Source organism: Crinia signifera, chromosome 6, assembly GCF_055691185.1.
Source record: "Crinia signifera chromosome 6, ASM5569118v1, whole genome shotgun sequence".
Taxonomy (NCBI): Eukaryota; Metazoa; Chordata; class Amphibia; order Anura; family Myobatrachidae; genus Crinia; species Crinia signifera.
In genome coordinates, this window is record NC_139222.1 from 159,658,293 (window position 1) to 159,676,855 (window position 18,563).

Below are 18,563 nucleotides of genomic sequence, written 5' to 3' on the forward strand. Positions count from 1 at the left end.
GGGATGTTCTAACATCCGCAGCCCAGCTCCGCCCCCTTGGCCGCCCATCGCCTGCATAATTATTGCATATGCTCTAACATATCATTGGTTACTACCTGTATTCTACCGTACTCAATACAAAATTATTGTACTTACACACAAAGCCATAAACCCAAACTACACCATCATACCTATCATATTTTCTCTTATCTCAAAATATCTTCCAACACGACCTCTATGCTCCTCCCAAAATCTGCGTCTCTCATCCACACTCATTACTCGCTCCCATTCCCGACTGCAGGACTTTCTTCGGTCTGCACCCACTCTGTGGAATGCCATCCCAAGCACAATAAGACTCTCCTCCAGTCTCCAAACCTATAAGCGTTCCCTGAAAACTCATCTCTTCAGGCAAGCTTATCAAATTCCAGAACCAGTCACAGAACCTTGCATTCTGGTGGAATCAATGCAATAAAGAATACAGTATCTATCCTTATCTATTTCCCTATAGATTGTAAGCTTGCAAGCAGGGCCCTCCTAACTTTTGACTGTCTCTAAATACCCTGTTTGTTGTATCACTGTCTCCTTTGTAAAGCGCTACGGAATATGCTGCGCTATATAAGAAACTGTTTATAAATAAATAATTATGGCAAAGGACAGCTCTTGCGTTAAGAGTTGTCCTTTGCGGTGAGAGTCAGCGGGTCTCGGCAGGTCCCGGCGGCTCCCCCCTCCCTCCTTTACCCGGTGCTGCTGCTGCACCAGGCTCTCCTCCTCCCCGCACCCCGAAGAGGATCACAGTGCAGGGAGGAGAAGGTCACAGGTCCGGGCAGCACACCTCTGTGCTGCCCGAACACAGGTGAGGGGGGGTCAGTGCGGGGCTGCGGTGGGTCGCGGTAGAAGCCCATAGGCTTCTATGGGGCATCGCCCCATAGATACAATACCGAATCATAGATCATATCCCGATGCCCATCCGAGGGGGCGACAGGGCTAAAACCCTGTTACAACGGGAAACCAGATGGATTTATCTGCTGGACACTGTGGCTCCAAAGGGGTTAAACGAAAAACTGTTACTCAATTGCTGCTTATAAACATAGGTGTAGATATGCCAGTTGATCCAGCAATAGTATAGTACATGCTGTAGATCCTATTATAACCATGATAATATTATATGGATTTCATGACCGTGTTTTTAATATTTACTATCCTTCTTTTTACCCTTAATCTTTTTAAATCTAATAGACACTGTATTTACACTAATGGAGATAGTTAGATTCTCCCTTAAGAATTGCACTAACGTTGGCACCTACGTATGTTTATTTGTATCTTCCTATTAGATTCAGCCTGCCGGAGGAAGGGACCCTGGACGCGCACACAGCAAGCAGCTTCACCTTAGTTACTGGACGCTATGCTGCGCTCACTGAGAGCCGCTCTGCCTGTGACTACAATAACCATGAGGCCTTGCGCCGGGAGACAGGGGAAGATGACGCAATCCATGAGCGCCCCGGCAGCACGGCGTGCACGCCGCTGAACACTGCTGTTTTTCCACTAGACACACTATATAGGTAAGTGTATCACCATTATCTCTGTTGATTGTGTATCCTGATGAAAAAGCCCAAGTGGCTTTGAAACGTCGATAACACCATGTCTGCACAATAAATGTTTTGCATTACTTGAAAAGTCCCTGGAGTGCCAGCCTGTGCCATCTATCACTTACCCCCCTCTTGTTGGAGAAAGACTGGCACACGGATGATAGTTGAAGAAGGAAAATGTTTATTGTACAATCATATTGCACAAAATGACAGCTGTACACCTGACAGCCGTTTCAACTGCATGCTCGCAGTTTTCATCAGAGGTGAAGCACAGAGCACTCATTGTTTTGTGTTATACTATGTCTACAAGTGCCCGTGTCGACAACCAGCTCTCCACTCACATTGCCACCCAGGTTCTGGAGGTCCAGACGCCCGTTACACCACACTACTGTGAGGTGTCATATCAGTCCCCACCACCCCATTCACGCATAGTCGCCACACGCTGCCGGGTTCACCAGCGGCGCGGCTGTACTTCATATGACAGCCGCCGCACAGGGGAATCCCGGAGCCGGCGCTATGCTGAGATTCCGGGGTTACCCCATGACGCACTTGAGACCCGCGCCTCCCCTCCCGCTGTCACTCACTCTTGCTGACGAGTTGCTAACGTCAGTGGAGGTCTGGTTAACCTCATTAACATAACTTTTGGCGCAATATGTATGCTATTTAAACTGGCTCCAATCCTCTGTGCTTCACCTCTGATGAAAACTGCGAGCATGCAGTTGAACCGGCTGTCAGGTGTACAGCTGTCATTTTGTGCAATATGATTATACAATAAACGTTTTCCTTCTTCAACTATCATCCTTGTGCCGGTCTCTATCCTTCTCCAACAAGAGGGGTGTAAGTGCTTTCTGCTCAAAATTTATATGGTCCTGGCACCGGAGTTATTTTACATTTGAATAGAGTGCCATCCTGCGAACCTATCCTTTTATATCAGGATTGAGCACCTTTTATATCCATTGTTTCTACTCTAATATTTGACTTTTTTCACTCTATTTGCACATTGCGGTACAGTCACCAAGCGTTCACTGGAAACCTTGGTTACTCTGGATACCAATGTCGCAAGCTTGTCCCAGCGAGACTGCAGCTACTCTACATTTCAGTACTGCAGATGCTGAAAGAATTCTTTTCGCAGATACAGATGACCTAACATTCAACAGGGACACTCCTGAGGAAAACTATGATGACTTGCTGAAACTGAGGAAAGGGGAGATAGAGCTGTCACTCCATGGACAGGCTCTGTCCCAATATTATAAAGAAGCACTTATCCCTCGAGGCTTTAGACTTTATAATCAACCAACATTAGGCAGGCACAACAACGATTTTTGTAGTAAGTGGTGCAATATACTAAATAAATGCTCCCATGACTTAATGCTGCTTGTAATAGAGCAAACTTGGAGTCAATAAAAGCTGAAATCGCCGAGGTGCAGAGCTCCGAACCCTACAAAGGACTGGAATCACCTGACTGCAGCCTTCTTGCTAAACTTGAGAAAGAACTAGAGGCGTTTAAAACCAACCTCTTGAAGTTTAAGAAGCAGAAATACAAGCAAGTCAAACAAGACTACAAAGAAAGCAGAGTGTATCCGTGGTTCTCCAGGATTGAACCCAAACGATTCCGTCTACAGTAACGTAGGGGGGGAGGAAGGCGACCCCCGGCACAATATACAGACATCGAAACAGTCACAAACTTCAGTCAGCGACTCTGAAACCGCTGCATCGGATAACCAACCTACTAATTACCTGGCGCGAGGTGAAAGAAACAGACGCCCGCCAAAAAACCTCTACTACCCACCCGCAGGGGTGGGAGAAAAAGGAAGAAGAGGAAGACCCCAGAAGTAGGCTGTGGGACAGTGGTCTTCAACCTATCCAATCACGTACTGACTCTAGTAGAAACTACATTACTTAATCGTGGACTGTCATTTGTTCCAACCCTCACTCAAAATTTATTCCAATGGCAAGTGGACATGTTCCTCCTTGGCAGACAGCTTCCCCTGAGGGACCACTTCATTAAACATCCTACGATAAAAGACTCAGCCATGAGTCCAACACAAGCTAAACCTGCTTTGAGATGCAAGAGCACCTTTTGATCTGCCATCCACTAACGCTTTGATCAGTACCTTCAATAGGGTCCTTAAAAGAGACACAAATGCCTTCATTGAGAAACAAAAAATCTCCTTCCACAACATCTCTAAGGATGAGAAATTGGCCACCAAGACACTCGCGGATGATGTTGATCTGATTATTAGACCAGCAGACAAGGGGGGTGGGATAGTCCTCCTGAACAGAGCATACTATGTAACAGAGGCTATGTCTCAGTTGTCAGACACGGCTTGCTATGAGCATCTGGATTCAGACCCTACCTGGAAGTTTAAGCAATCCATTGATCAAATCATCCTGCTGGGGAAATCTAACTATATTATCAGTGAGGAAACAACTAAATTCCTTACACAACCCCACTCGCGGATACCTTTCTTGTACACCCTCCCGAAAGTGCATAAATCGCTTACCACGCCACCGGGAAGGCCGATCATTTCGGCACGGGGGTCCTTATGCCAGCCTCTATCACAACTGGTAGATTTCTACTTGCAACCGGTTGTCAGAGACATCAAGAGTTTCATCGCCGACACCAGTGACTTTCTGCGAAAAATACAAGCTATACAACAGATACCAGAAGGAGCATTACTTGTTACCCTGGACGTAGCAAGTCTATATACAAACATTCCCCACTCATTGGGACTACCAGCGTGTCGGGAAGCCTTACAAAAAAGCAGTACCTATGATGGACCGCCCATTGACTTTCTACTACTATTGATGGAGAAAATCCTCACGAAAAATTAATTTTAGTTTGAGGGCCAATTCTTTCTCCAGCGCCAGGGGACCGCCATGGGCTCCAACATGGCACCGGCGTACGCCAATCTCGTCATGGGTGCGTATGAGGAAAAAAAATTACAGGAAATTCTATGTTCTGTGATGACATTGCTATGTACATCAGATATATTGACGATTTGTTCCTCATCTGGACGGGGGGTGAGGAGAAGCTTCTATCCTTTGTTAATCACCTAAACTCCTTCCCTGGGACCATCAGGTTCACTACCAACTTTAGCGAGCAATCCATTAACTATCTGGATGTCACAGTGATGATCAATAATGGGCTGTTGTCTACTAAAATTTACACAAATTAATCTGATAAGAACACTCTACTGCTATCATCAATCTTCCATCCAGAGCCTCTTAAAGTGGGCTACCCTACTCCCAACTTCTCAGAGTGATTAGAATCACTTCAGATCCTGATACTACTAAAGCGGCCATAGAGACTATGAAAAGCAAGTTCTTGGAAAGGGGATACAATAAGAAAGAAGTGGAGGAGGCAATTGACAAGGTGACTCTACTACAGAGGGCTGATCTCCTACAGCCCAAAGACACTGTGACAAGCATCACTGACAAGAGACTGAACTTTGTCAGTACATACACAGTGGCCTCCAAACATATTCAGAATAAGATTAATGAACACTGGCATCTGGTGGCAAGTGACCCTATGTTGACTAAAGAGCTCAGCACACCTCCAAGATTCGCCTATCGTAGAGGCCCGAACCTCAGAGACTTATTGGTTAAAACAACCACCAACCCTATTGCAGTCTCCAGGCACAGCTGGTTGTAACTGAAAAAAGGCACGTTCAAGTGCAGTGGATGCGTCAACTGTCAGTTCTTGCTGACTGGCCCAAAGTTCATCAATCCCTCGAATTGAGACATATTTAATATCAAATTTCACCTTGATTGTAACAGCAAATTCATCATTTATGCCCTGCAGTGCCCCTGCAAACTGGTTTATGTGGGCAAAACTACCCGAATGCTGAAGAGATTGAATCAGCATCGGTCATCTATCAAGAAAAGTACTAATCCTGCCATTGTCCAGAGTGATTTGAAAAATCTACCTGTTGCGAGACATTTTCAAGAAAAGTGCCATAAAATTATGGACTTGAAATGTAGTATATTGGACCATATACCTCCCCTCAGATATGGAGGCGACAGGGAGAGACTTCTTCTCCAAAGAGAACTCTCATGGATCTTCAAGCTCAAGTGTCAAACGCCTCTGGGCTTAAATGAAGACTTCAAGATGGGGGTTTTTCTCTAACTGACTTCTCTTTGGACTACTTGTATTTTTATTATATATTTTTTGTCTTTGCTTTTGTCTGGTGTCTGGCCTCTGTACACCACTGTGTGGCAGGGGGAATCAGGTATGGTGCCGCCGAGCGCTACCTGGGACCACCACCACCAATCTCCTGGCGTGGTGTGGATTTCTGGTTTGCTGCGCCGCTGTGCGCTATTCATATATGTGTTGGTAATAACCTATATGGGGGCTTTAGGGTTTATCACACCTTGTCATTGGAGAGCTTTGATTGCCGCTACTGCTGACCAGCCTTCTTTAGTGCTTTTGACACTGCCGCGTGTCAGTACTCATTGTTTAATGTTTAGGGTTGACATTAAGTCGACTTTGTTGTTTAGGCACCCTGGTTTGACCAGGTAGCTGTCCTGGCTGACATATGTTGCAGATATACAGGCACCGCTGTGTGTCTGCATCTCCTTAGTTATTACCATGACACAGTTTATCTCTGGCACACTGTTAATTCTGTTTTCTGTTTTGTGTTATACTATGTCTACAAGTGCCCGTGTCGACAACCAGCTCTCCACTCACATTGCCACCCAGGCTTTGGAGGTCCAGACGCCCGCTACACCACACTACTGTGAGGTATCATATCAGTCCCCACCACCCCATTCACGCATAGTCCCCACACGCTGCCGGGTTCACCAGCGGCATATGTACATATGACAGCCGCTGCATAGCACCGCTCAGCGTACAGGGGAATCCCGGAGCCGGCGCTATGCTGAGACTCCGTGGTTACCCCATGACGCGCTTGAGAGCCGCGCCTCCCCTCCCGCTGTCACTCACTCCTGCTGACGAGTTGCTAACGTCAGTGGAGGTCTGGTTGACCTCATTAACATAACTTTTGGCGCAATATGTATGCTATTTAAACTGGCTCCAATCCTCTGTGCTTCACCTCTGATGAAAACTGCGAGCATGCAGTTGAAATGGCTGTCAGGTGTACAGCTGTCATTTTGTGCAATATGATTATACAATAAACGTTTTCCTTCTTCAACTATCATCCTTGTGCCGGTCTCTATCCTTCTCCAACAAGAGGGGGGTAAGTCATACTTGCCTACTTTTGAAAACTAGTTTCAGGGAGATTCCAGGTGCTAGTAAAATGCGCCGTGCCGCCTCAAACTGCGACCTGCCGCGCCGTAGGCGCGGCCGTCCCAAGAATGGGCGGAGCTACACACCAGGTGGGTGTGGCCTTGGGGAGAGGGCATGGACTAGCACCACGACCCCCATTTTCATCATTCCTAGTAGCTGGGCAGCTCCCTGCCTGCACTCCCTCCGTCCCTGCGCTGAAGAGATGCCATGTGCAGGCTTACGGTATCACTTCAGCGATCACCAGCTGCTCTGCAGAGCAAAGCAGCTGTGAACTTCGGCTCCCCCCAATTACCCATGTGGCAAGGACAGCGGGTCAGTCTCCAAATAGCGGGACTGTCCTGCTGTAATTGGGACAATTGGGAGGTATGCTATAGTACTAAAGCACCCCATGTTACATTATACATAGTCCCCCCATATTACATTATGCACAGCCCCCCATGTTACATAATACACAGCCCACCCTATATTACATTATATACGGCCCCCATGTTACATTATACACAGCCCCCCATGTTACATTATACACAGCCCCCCATGTTACATTATACACAGCCCCCCATGTTACATTATACACAGCCCCCATATTACATTATACACAGCCCCCCATGTTACATTATACACTGTCCCCCCAGTGTTACATTATACACAGCCCCCCAGTTTTACAATATACATAGCCCCCATTGTTACATTATACACAGCCCCCCTAGTTTTACATTATACACAGCCCCCCCATATGACATTATACACAACCCCCACACACACATTACACAGAGTACCCACAGTCATATTACAGCCCCCTCTCCCCCACACTAGTACACATAGCTCCACAGTAAATCATACAAGTGCCATATTACACACAGCCCGTCACTCCCACAGTACACAGCACTCACCTGGCTGTGTTGCCCCTTCCTGGGAGGTGCAGGGAGCTGGCAGTCGTGGATGCAGCACAGAGCAGCCAGTGAAAGAAGCAGGCCAGGAACTTCCAGGAACAGCATTGCACGGAGCTCACTGTGTGAGTGGGTGGGCGTGGCCAGCATCAAGGAAGCCCTGGCTGACCAGCTCTTCTGTTCCTCTTGCTGCATGCACGGACTTCCTCTTCCTCCCAATACAGCACGTCGGTCGGCCACAACCCTGCGGTGGCCGGCTGTCATCATGGCGTGCGCCGTGCAGGTCCCCTGGAAGCGGTGCACGTGCATGCATAGTCGGGATTGTGCTGAAGGCCCCGCAAAAACCGGGAGGTAGGGGCAGGTTTGCGGGGCAGCGGGAGGCTCCTGTAAAAAACGGGAGCCTCCCGCTAAATGCGGGAGGGTAGGCAAGTCTGGGGCTTTCTGTTCTTTCTGCTTTCTGTTCAAAATGTATATGGTCCTGGCACCGGAGTTATTTTAAATTTGAATAGAGTGCCATCGTGCGAACCGTCCGATATAAATATATGGTAGGAAACAGGAATGGCACTCAGACAAAAAAGAGACACTTGCAAGCAGGTAGGCAGTAACGTTTCAATGCATTACTAGTATTATCATCAGGCTCGAAATACAAATGAATGTACACATACCTTTATACACTAGTGCAGTGTTCTAACGGCGCCCACACCAGCGAGTCCGGCCTTCCGGGTCCGCGGCATGTGACGTCATCGCGCCTGCGGCGCACTATCTGTGATAGCAACCCATCACCATGACAACCCCCTACACAAATGGGGGAAAAAACAAGACAGACAAAAATACACATTAAAAACAAGCATTACAAGTCATAGCAATGGATCGATAAAGATATAGCACAGCAATGCATATAATTAGGTGGTTTACAGCTTGCACTGAATACACAGCCGATACATGATAGAGTAGGGGAACGCAAGAAACCAATAGAATGAATTGGTTCATATATAAAAAAAAACGTGTCCTGAATAGATTAAGATATATATACTAATATAAATGCTTCTGACAAGCAGAAAAGACAAATGAACCAAATAGCGTATCCCCGATCCCACAACATATAAAGGCATATGATGAGAGTGCTGCATATGAATCAACAAACAATTTATGCTATAAAAAACACATCTAAAAAAAAAACACATCTAAAAAAAAAAAAAAGGAGGAAGGAGACTGCAGAAAAAACATCATCAGTACACATATATTGGGGAACACAATATTAGCTGCGTGTCATGCAGCTGATGCCCAAATTTTCATTAAGCCCTTTGGGGGCCAGTGTGTCCAACCGAAAGATCCAGCGGGTTTCGCATTTAAGCAACTTTAAACCCCTATTGCCACCCCTGATGTTGGGGGGGTATGTGATCAATCATCCGATACCTTAACGAAGGCAAAGGATGATTCATTGCCACAAAGTGTTTGGGGACTGGTAAGTCGCATTTACCACCCGCCAGTGCAGCATGAATGGTGGACCGGTGGGTGGTTATGCGCTCCTTAAATGTCCTCTCGGTCTTGCCAATATAAGACATACCGCAAGGACATATCAGTTGGTAAACAACAAATTTTGACTGGCAGCTCAATGTATGATGAATGGTAAATTTATACCCAGATAATGGATGGGAAAAGACCTTTCCAGGGATCATAAAAGAGCAAACAGTGCACGTGCACCGAATACAACCCTTAGCAGGAGGTTTAGGGGGCAACTGATAGTTGGTAATGTCCGCTCTAACCAACATGTCACGTAAATTAGAGGGACGCCTATAACAAGACAAAAGTTTAGTGTCAGTAAGACCAACCTCAGGATCTGTACTGACTATGGGCCAAAGATTTTTAGAGATTTTATTGATGGACGGGCTGGCCGTATTAAATCGAGTGACCCAAGGGAGAGATTGATTATTATCCCTAACGGGTTTAGACTCCAAAAGTTCTTGGCGTGTCAATAAAGAGGCCCTCTTTCGAGCTTGTGACAAGGTCACATGATGGTAACTCCTGTCAGTGAAGCGTTTTTCCAATTTGTCTAATTCTAATTCCGCTAATACTGGGTCCGACACTATTCTCTTGATCCTGACCATCTGAGAATAGGGTAAGCCCCTAATTTAACTTGAAGGATGGGCACTGGTGGCATAAAGGAGGTTGTTTCTATCTGTCTCTTTCTGAAAGAGTGTAGTAGAGACAATTCCTCCTTGAAGATGTATTGCCACATCTAGAAAATGTATGCAATGTTGATCCGCTGTCATGGTAAGCTTGACTGGGCTTGAACCTGCATTATGAGTATCAATATGAGAGGTCAATAGATCAATATGCCCCTCCACAAAATCAGCAAGTCATCTATATATTTAAGATAAAGAAAGATGTTGGCTGCAACCTCCGGTATATCAAAAAATATCGATTGCTCAACATGGAACATGTAGATGTTTGCATATGCCGGAGCGGCATTTGATCCCATGGAGCATCCGTTGAGTTGCAGCCTAAATCTTCCGTCATGTAGAAAATAGTTTTTGGTTAACACAAAATTCAAAAGACCCAAAATAAAGTTCACATCAGGACCACCATAATCACATTGTTGTCGTAAAAACCATTCAACAGCCTCCAGACCATCAAGATGTGGAATGATAGTATAGAGGCTCTTGACATCCAAGGTCACAAGCCAAAACTCGCCATCAAGAGCCGGCAATGCCTGCAACCGCTGGAGTAGAGTGGTGGTATTGAGTAGGTATCTGTCATGTGCACGAATGAATGGCTGTAGGATAGCATCCAGATAAACAGACACATTTTGGGATAGCGATTGCCTAGCCGCAATAATGGGCCTACCCGGGGTATCAACAAGGGACTTATGTATTTTGGGGATACAATAAATGACAGGCACCACAGGAAATAAGGAAACAAGGGCATACATAAGTGCTTGATCAATAATGGATCTGGCCACAGCGTCACCAAGAAGGTGTACCAGTTGGGTGCGGAATGCACTGGTGGGGTCCCTGGGAAGAACCATATACGTGGAGGTGTCAGAAAGCTGAGAATCTAACTCCGCTTTGTACTTAATGAAATGCATCACCACCAAAGCTCCACCTTTTGTCCGCAGGACGGAAAATCAAATCCCTGTTGGCGGCCAGATTTTGTAGAATGCGCCTCTCATATCCAGAAAGATTGGAATGTTGGGAATGAGCTGTAGAAGGTATGTCCTCGAACTGTTCACCTAATAGGCGGATGAATGTTCTGATGGAAGGGTTGGTGGATTGAGGTTCAAAGTGGATATTGGCAACAATTTGCGCAATTGTGGAGGAATAAGGTTGGGCTGTGATGTAGGAGCTTGTGGTTTTTTTTGTGAAGAACTCCTTCAATTTAAGTTGCCTGTTGAGGGAAAATCTTTCAACTTGCCATTCAAGAGGATCAAATCTTGTAGATGGCACATAGGAAAGACCTCTAGACAGAATCTTGGTTTCTTCATCTGACAAGTTGTATGATGAAAGATTGACAACTAGATTTTCAGAGGAATGGGAGGCTTTTTGTTTGACTTTACTCTCCCACTGGTGACCCCTGCGGGTAAATCTACGACGCCCTCGCCCTGTCGTAGGCGTGTAGTCACCCCTAAAGGGCCAGTGGGTTGACGTCTCCCACGTCCTCGACCATGGCGAGGTGCAATCTCCGTGTCACTATTAGAAGACTGATTGTCTGTAGATCTATCAGAGGTGACATAACCATGGTAGGGCTTGCGCCTAAAGAACGGGCAGTACACTAATATTATGTTCCCCAATATATGTGCACTGATGATGTTTTTTCTGCAGTCTCCTTCCTCCTTTTTTTTTTTAGATGTGTTTTTTTTTAGATGTGTTTTTTATAGCATAAATTGTTTGTTGTTTCATTTGCAGCACTCTCATCATATGCCTTTATATGTTGTGGGATCGGGGATATGCTATTTGGTTCATTTGTCCTTTCTGCTTGTCAGAAGCATTTATATTAGTATATATATCTTAATCTATTCAGGACACGTTTTTTTATATATGAACCAATTCAGTCTATTGGTTTCTTGCGTTCCCCTACTCCATCATGTATCGGCTGTGTATTCAGTGCAAGCTGTAAACCACCTAATTATATGCATTGCTGTGCTATATCTATATCGATCCATTGCTATGACTTGTAATGCTTGTTTTTAATGTGTATTTTTGTCCTTCTTGTTTTTTCCCCCATTTGTGTAGGGGGTTGTCATGGTGATGGGTTGCTGTCACAGATAGTGCGCCGCAGGCGCGATGACGTCACACACCGCGGACCCGGAAGTCCGGACTCGCTGGCGTGGGCACCGTTAGAACACTGCACTGGTGTATAAAGGTATGTGTACATTCATTTGTATTTCGAGCCTGATGATAATGCTAGTAAAGCATTGAAACGTTGCTGCCTACCTGCTTGCAAGTGTCTCTTTTTTGTCTGTGAGTTCCATACCTGTTTCCTACCTTATGCTATCTATTAGTAAGGGCACCCAGCAAAGGACTTCAGCCTAGGAGCCTGTGGATTGCTGCCGGTCTTTGTGTTCTCTGCATTTCCATTCCTGCTTTGGTAAACCAGGATTTTAGACAAGGCACCCACCATCCATTGATTATTATATTGCTACATATGCTACTTTTATATGTTCCAGTACTGGTGTCAGTCTAAGAGATACCACGTGTCATTTGGATTTCTCCTGACCCACGCATTGGATACAAGCATTATTGGACATTGCTACATCTTAGCTGTTTACCTGTCCTGGTCCAACATGGATTCACAGGAAGACGGTACAGCCAGTGGCTATTCCCATTTTAGCTTCCCTATTGGTGACACACACAGTTTCTCTGAAGCAGAGGCTGAAGTCATCTTGGTCAATCCTAATATGATGACACTATTGGAACCACCATCTACAGAGACTTTGTTTCGTGACCTTTTAAAACATAAAAAGAGGGAAATTGATCTTCTCTTCCACGGTCTCACTCTTAGTGACTATTTCAGATCCAAAAAGATCCCTTGTGGCCTTCGGGTCAATAATACCCTCACTCTTGGCAAAAAAGATCCAGCCTTTTGCAGAAAGTGGGTGGCCACATTAAATAAGTGCTCGTTTGATTTAATGCTCCTTATTATTGATTTCACCTCCAAGGAAGCTGCTGCACTTAAAACGAAGATCGAGCAATTCGAGGTGATCCACAAGTCGACATTGGATCTTGACACTGATAACAACTGGTATGACAAGCTTTCGTCACAGATCACTGCCTACAAAAAAGAGCTTACACGTTTCAAAAAAGAGAAACGTGACAAGGTTGATATGGATTATGAATCCAACACTGTATATCGCTGGACATCAACTGATAGAAGTGATCGCCGCCCGTTCTTTAGGCGCAAGCCCTACCATGGTTATGTCACCTCTGATAGATCTACAGACAATCAGTCTTCTAATAGTGACACGGAGATTGCACCTCGCCGTGGTCAAGGACGTGGGAGACGTCAACCCACTGGCCCTTTAGGGGTGACTACACGCCTACGACAGGGCGAGGGCGTCGTAGATTTACCCGCAGGGGTCACCAGTGGGAGAGTAAAGTCAAACAAAAAGCCTCCCATTCCTCTGAAAATCTAGTTGTCAATCTTTCATCATACAACTTGTCAGATGAAGAAACCAAGATTCTGTCTAGAGGTCTTTCCTATGTGCCATCTACAAGATTTGATCCTCTTGAATGGCAAGTTTAAAAATTTTCCCTCAACAGGCAACTTAAATTGAAGGAGTTCTTCACAAAAAACCCACAAGCTCCTACATCACAGCCCAACCTTATTCCTCCACAATTGCGCAAATTGTTGCCAAAATCCACTTTTGAACCTCAATCCACCAACCCTTCCATCAGAACATTCATCCGCCTATTAGGTGAACAGTTCGAGGACATACCTTCTACAGCTCATTCCCAACATTCCAATCTTTCTGGATATGAGAGGCGCATTCTACAAAATCTGGCCGCCAACAGGGATTTGATTTTCCGTCCTGCGGACAAAAGGTGGGGCTTTGGTGGTGATGCATTTCATTAAGTACAAAGCGGAGTTAGATTCTCAGCTTTCTGACACCTCCACGTATATGGTTCTTCCCAGGGACCCCACCAGTGCATTCCGCACCCAACTGGTACACCTTCTTGGTGACGCTGTGGCCAGATCCATTATTGATCAAGCACTTATGGATGCCCTTGCTTCCTTATTTCCTGTGGTGCCTGTCATTTATTGTATCCCAAAAATACATAAGTCCCTTGTTGATCCCCCGGGTAGGCCCATTATTGCGGCTAGGCAATCGCTATCCCAAAATGTGTCTGTTTATCTGGATGCTATCCTACAGCCATTCATTCGTGCACATGACAGATACCTACTCGATACCACCACTCTACTCCAGCGGTTGCAGGCATTGCCGGCTCTTGATGGCGAGTTTTGGCTTGTGACCTTGGATGTCAAGAGCCTCTATACCATCATTCCACATCTTGATGGTCTGGAGGCTGTTGAATGGTTTTTACGACAACAATGTGATTATGGTGGTCCTGATGTGAACTTTATTTTGGTTCTTTTGAATTTTGTGTTAACCAAAAACTGTTTTCTACATGACGGAAGATTTTGGCTGCAACGCAACGGATGCTCCATGGGTTCAAATGCCGCTCCGGCATATGCAAACATCTACATGTTCCATGTTGAGCAATCAATATTTTTCGATATACCGGAGGTTGCAGCCAACATCTTTCTTTATCTTAGATTTATAGATGACTTGCTGATTTTGTGGAGGGGGACTATTGATCTATTTGCCTCTCATATTGATAGTCATAATGCAGGTTTAAGCCCAGTCAAGCTTACCATGACAGCGGATCAACATTGCATACATTTTCTAGATGTGGCAATACATCTTCAAGGAGGAATTGTCTCTACTACACTCTTTCAGAAAGAGACAGATAGAAACAACCTCCTTCATGCCACCAGTGCCCATCCTTCAAGTTTAATTAGGGGCTTACCCTATTCTCAGATGGTCAGGATCAAGAGAATAGTGTCGGACCCAGTATTAGCGGAATTAGAATTAGACAAATTGGAAAAACGCTTCACTGACAGGGGTTACCATCATGTGACCTTGTCACAAGCTCGACAGAGGGCCTCTTTATTGACACGCCAAGAACTTTTGGAGTCTAAACCCGTTAGGGATAATAATCAATCTCTCCCTTGGGTCACTCGATTTAATACGGCCAGCCCGTCCATCAATAAAATCTCTAAAAATCTTTGGCCCATAGTCAGTACAGATCCTGAGGTTGGTCTTACTGACACTAAACTTTTGTCTTGTTATAGGCGTCCCTCTAATTTACGTGACATGTTGGTTAGAGCGGACATTACCAACTATCAGTTGCCCCCTAAACCTCCTGCTATGGGTTGTATTCAGTGCACGTGCACTGTTTGCTCTTTTATGATCCCTGGAAAGGTCTTTTCCCGTCCATTATCTGGGTATAAATTTACCATCCATCATACGTTGAGCTGCCAGTCAAAATTTATTGTTTACCAACTGATATGTCCTTGCGGTATGTCCTATATCGGCAAGACCGAGAGGACATTTAAGGAGCGCATAACCACCCACCGGTCCACCATTCATGCTGCACTGGCGGGTGGTAAATGCGACTTACCAGTCCCCAAACACTTTGTGGCAATGAATCATCCTTTGCCTTCGTTAAGGTATCGGATGATTGATCACATACCCCCCAACATCAGGGGTGGCAATAGGGGTTTAAAGTTGCTTAAATGCGAAACCCGCTGAATCTTTCGGTTGGACACACTGGCCCCCAAAGGGCTTAATGAAAATTTGGGCATCAGCTGCATGACACGCAGCTAATATTGTGTTCCCCAATATATGTGTACTGATGATGTTTTTTCTGCAGTCTCCTTCCTCCTTTTTTTTTTTTTTTAGATGTGTTTTTTTTTTATGTGTTTTTTTATAGCATAAATTGTTTGTTGTTTCATTTGCAGCACTCTCATCATATGCCTTTATATTTTGTGGGATCGGGGATACGCTATTTGGTTCATTTGTCCTTTCTGCTTGTCAGAAGCATTGATATTAGTATATATATATCTTAATCTATTCAGGACACTTTTTTATATATGAACCAATTCATTCTATTGGTTTCTTGCGTTCCCCTACTCCATCATGTATCGGCTGTGTATTCCGTGCAAGCTGTAAACCACCTAATTCTATGCATTGCTGTGCTATATCTATATCGATCCATTGCTATGACTTGTAATGCTTGTTTCTAATGTGTATTTTTGTCCGTCTTGTTTTTTCCCCCATTTGTGTAGGGGGTTGTCATGGTGATGGGTTGCTGTCACAGATAGTGCGCCGCAGGCGCGATGACGTCATACGCCGCTGACCCGGAAGTCCGGACTCGCTGGCGTGGGCGCCGTTAGAACACTGCACTGGTTTATAAAGGTATGTGTACATTTATTTGTATTTCGAGCCTGATGATAATGCTAGTAAAGCATTGAAACGTTGCTGCCTACCTGCTTGCAAGTGTCTCTTTTTTGTCTGTGAGTGCCATACCTGTTTCCTACCTTATGCTATCTATTAGTAAGGGCACCCAGCAAAGGATTTCAGCCTTATATTCCTATATCTTTCTTTAACTAGCAGATTACCACCATTATTTTCAGGTGTATGAATCGAACTGAATGCTGAACGACATACAGTGATGTGCTAAATTACATGCAGTACTCAAATAAATGACAGACAATGCTATCAGCATTTATACTCACTTCGGCAAGTAGCAGTTTTTCAATTGCAGCAAGTAAAAGATTTGCGTCCACCTTTAATGTTAGAGAAGATCCACTGCAAAGGAATAACAAAATCATAATTTTATCAAATGCATATCCATGACCAAACGAATAAGAATTAGCAAAAATATATACACTGTGTATACTGTACTAAAACCACCTTAGGGGAAACGAGTTTGATTATTGTTACTTCAGCTCGATTGCTACTATTGTAAAAAAAAGTCTGTATTCACAAAATGAGAACACCCAGATCAATATTAAATTAGCATACAGCCACCCAGGGCCTGATTCTGGTTTACTCAAGTCCATAGACACTGCCCGGCCAAACTCCCACCCCAGCTGCCGAATCTCCTCTGGATTTGGTGGCAGAGCAGCTCTGTGCAGTCCACAGACCCTTATGGCTGACAGGGGGGAGGGGGGGGTTTGTGCATGCGTGATTGCACCCCTGTCTCTTCCTTGCAGCTTCTAAGGACTGCGTTGTCTGCAGCCCTTGGAGCAGCGCTGAGCTGGCAGAAAGGCTTCACATTGAAATCGTTATCTATGGATCACAGCCCAGCATTTGATTAGCAAATAGTGCTTCCAATAGGAAGCCTCTGCAATCACTCGGCTTATTGGTGGTGGCAGATTTCTACTGGGACAAGCCCTGTGATTTATCAGTGTCTTTTCATTAACAATTAGAGCAACTTACGGAGTAACAATGCTCAGGCTGTACACGTCCTCTTTAGTGTAGCTTTTATAATCTTCCTGCAATGCTTTTTTAAAAGTAGGTAAGTACAGTATGCATAGTTGCCTACCCTCAGGCATTCTGCAGGAAACTCCCTGAAATAGCAGCAATCTCCCTGAGCAATCTAGCAATCTCCCTCATTTCACCTAACCTACATTATGCAGCTGTTACGTTCTTTTTTTTGGGGGGGGGGGGAGGGAGAGAAAAATCTGAGATATATATACATTCAAATGAAATCATAAGTGCCATTTCCAGGCTTGGTCATAAAGCACAATAATCTCTATGACTATATGCAAGGTTTCTTGTGGCCACTTATGGATGCACATGAACATGCCTTGACGACGTATCAGTGTCCTTTCTTTAACAAGCACAGTAGATGTTACTAACTACTTTGGTGCTCACCTACATTTGGATGTAAGTCATTGTATGACATGCCTCTCAGATGTAGCAGGGCCGCAAAGGGCTGCCTAGGAACTGTGCACTCAGCCATATGTAACCGCATATCTCCTGTGTGATAACTGTACTGTCTCTGCTGTAACTGTACTGTCTTTGCTCATACTGTTACCTACATGGCTGCCTAGGTGCTGTGCAGCTCGGCAGGTATGTGTTCCCTGTGTGATAACTGTACTGTCTCTGCTTATATTGGTGCCTGCCAGGCTGCTGCAATGACCAGTGGCGCTGCTGATGGCTGCCTAGGTGCTGTGCTGCTTGGCGGGTATGTGTTCCCTGCCTCTATATCCCCCAGGGTACTTCTAGCATATCTGTCACTGTTTAACTGTACCTACAGTATGTTATGTTGCTCATCCTTGCTGGCGGGTCGCCAGAACGTACGCGCTGGCGACCCGCCAGCAGCCACGCCAGCGAGGAGACTGAGACGCGCGTGCGTCTCACGCGCACGCGCGTCTCAGTCTCCGTCGCTAGCGCAACGGAAACCCTGTCCGTCTCCGCCTCAGGGAGACGGACAGGGTTAGGGGGGGTGCGGGCAGTCGGCGGGGACCCCGGGTTACCGCCGGCAAGCCGGCGGGGACCCGGGGAAACGTATGGAAGCGCCGTCGGAAGGGGACGCGCACGCCTCTCGTGCGCGCGCGTCCCCTTCTCACGATCGCCATGGCGCTGGCGGGGGATGGCGGCTGGCGACGCCAGCGCCATCCCCTGCCAAGATGGGAAAAGACCCATCTGTACCTGGCTGTTGCACAGCAATCCAAGTCAAATTCCTAGTATGCGCAAGTACAGTATGTTATGTTGCTCATCCTTGCTGGCGGGTCGCCAGAACGTACGCGCTGGCGACCCGCCAGCAGCCACGCCAGCGAGGAGACTGAGAC

General features: G+C 45.7%; 1 protein-coding gene and 1 long non-coding RNA gene across 4 annotated transcripts in view; one reads left to right on the plus strand and one right to left on the minus strand.

Annotated features, from left to right (window-relative positions):
- LOC146008480 (uncharacterized) overlaps positions 1–1,425 on the minus strand; it is a 68,269-nt gene extending 66,844 nt beyond the window's left edge. For both annotated transcript variants that reach the window (XM_083147819.1, XM_083147818.1), the window contains exon 1: positions 1,284–1,425. The gene's annotated coding sequence lies outside the window, so the exon portion shown is untranslated. The remainder of the gene's footprint in view (positions 1–1,283) is intronic.
- LOC146008481 (uncharacterized) overlaps positions 1,400–18,563 on the plus strand; it is a 54,987-nt gene continuing 37,823 nt past the window's right edge. Inside the window, exons 1-4 of one of the 2 annotated variants that reach the window (XR_014444515.1) lie at positions 1,473–1,538; positions 10,819–10,911; positions 11,933–12,062; positions 16,050–16,179. This is a non-coding gene — a long non-coding RNA (uncharacterized LOC146008481). Of the gene's footprint in view, positions 1,539–10,818; positions 10,912–11,932; positions 12,063–16,049; positions 16,180–18,563 lie in introns of both variants that reach the window. The other variant, XR_014444514.1, reaches the window with a different exon arrangement.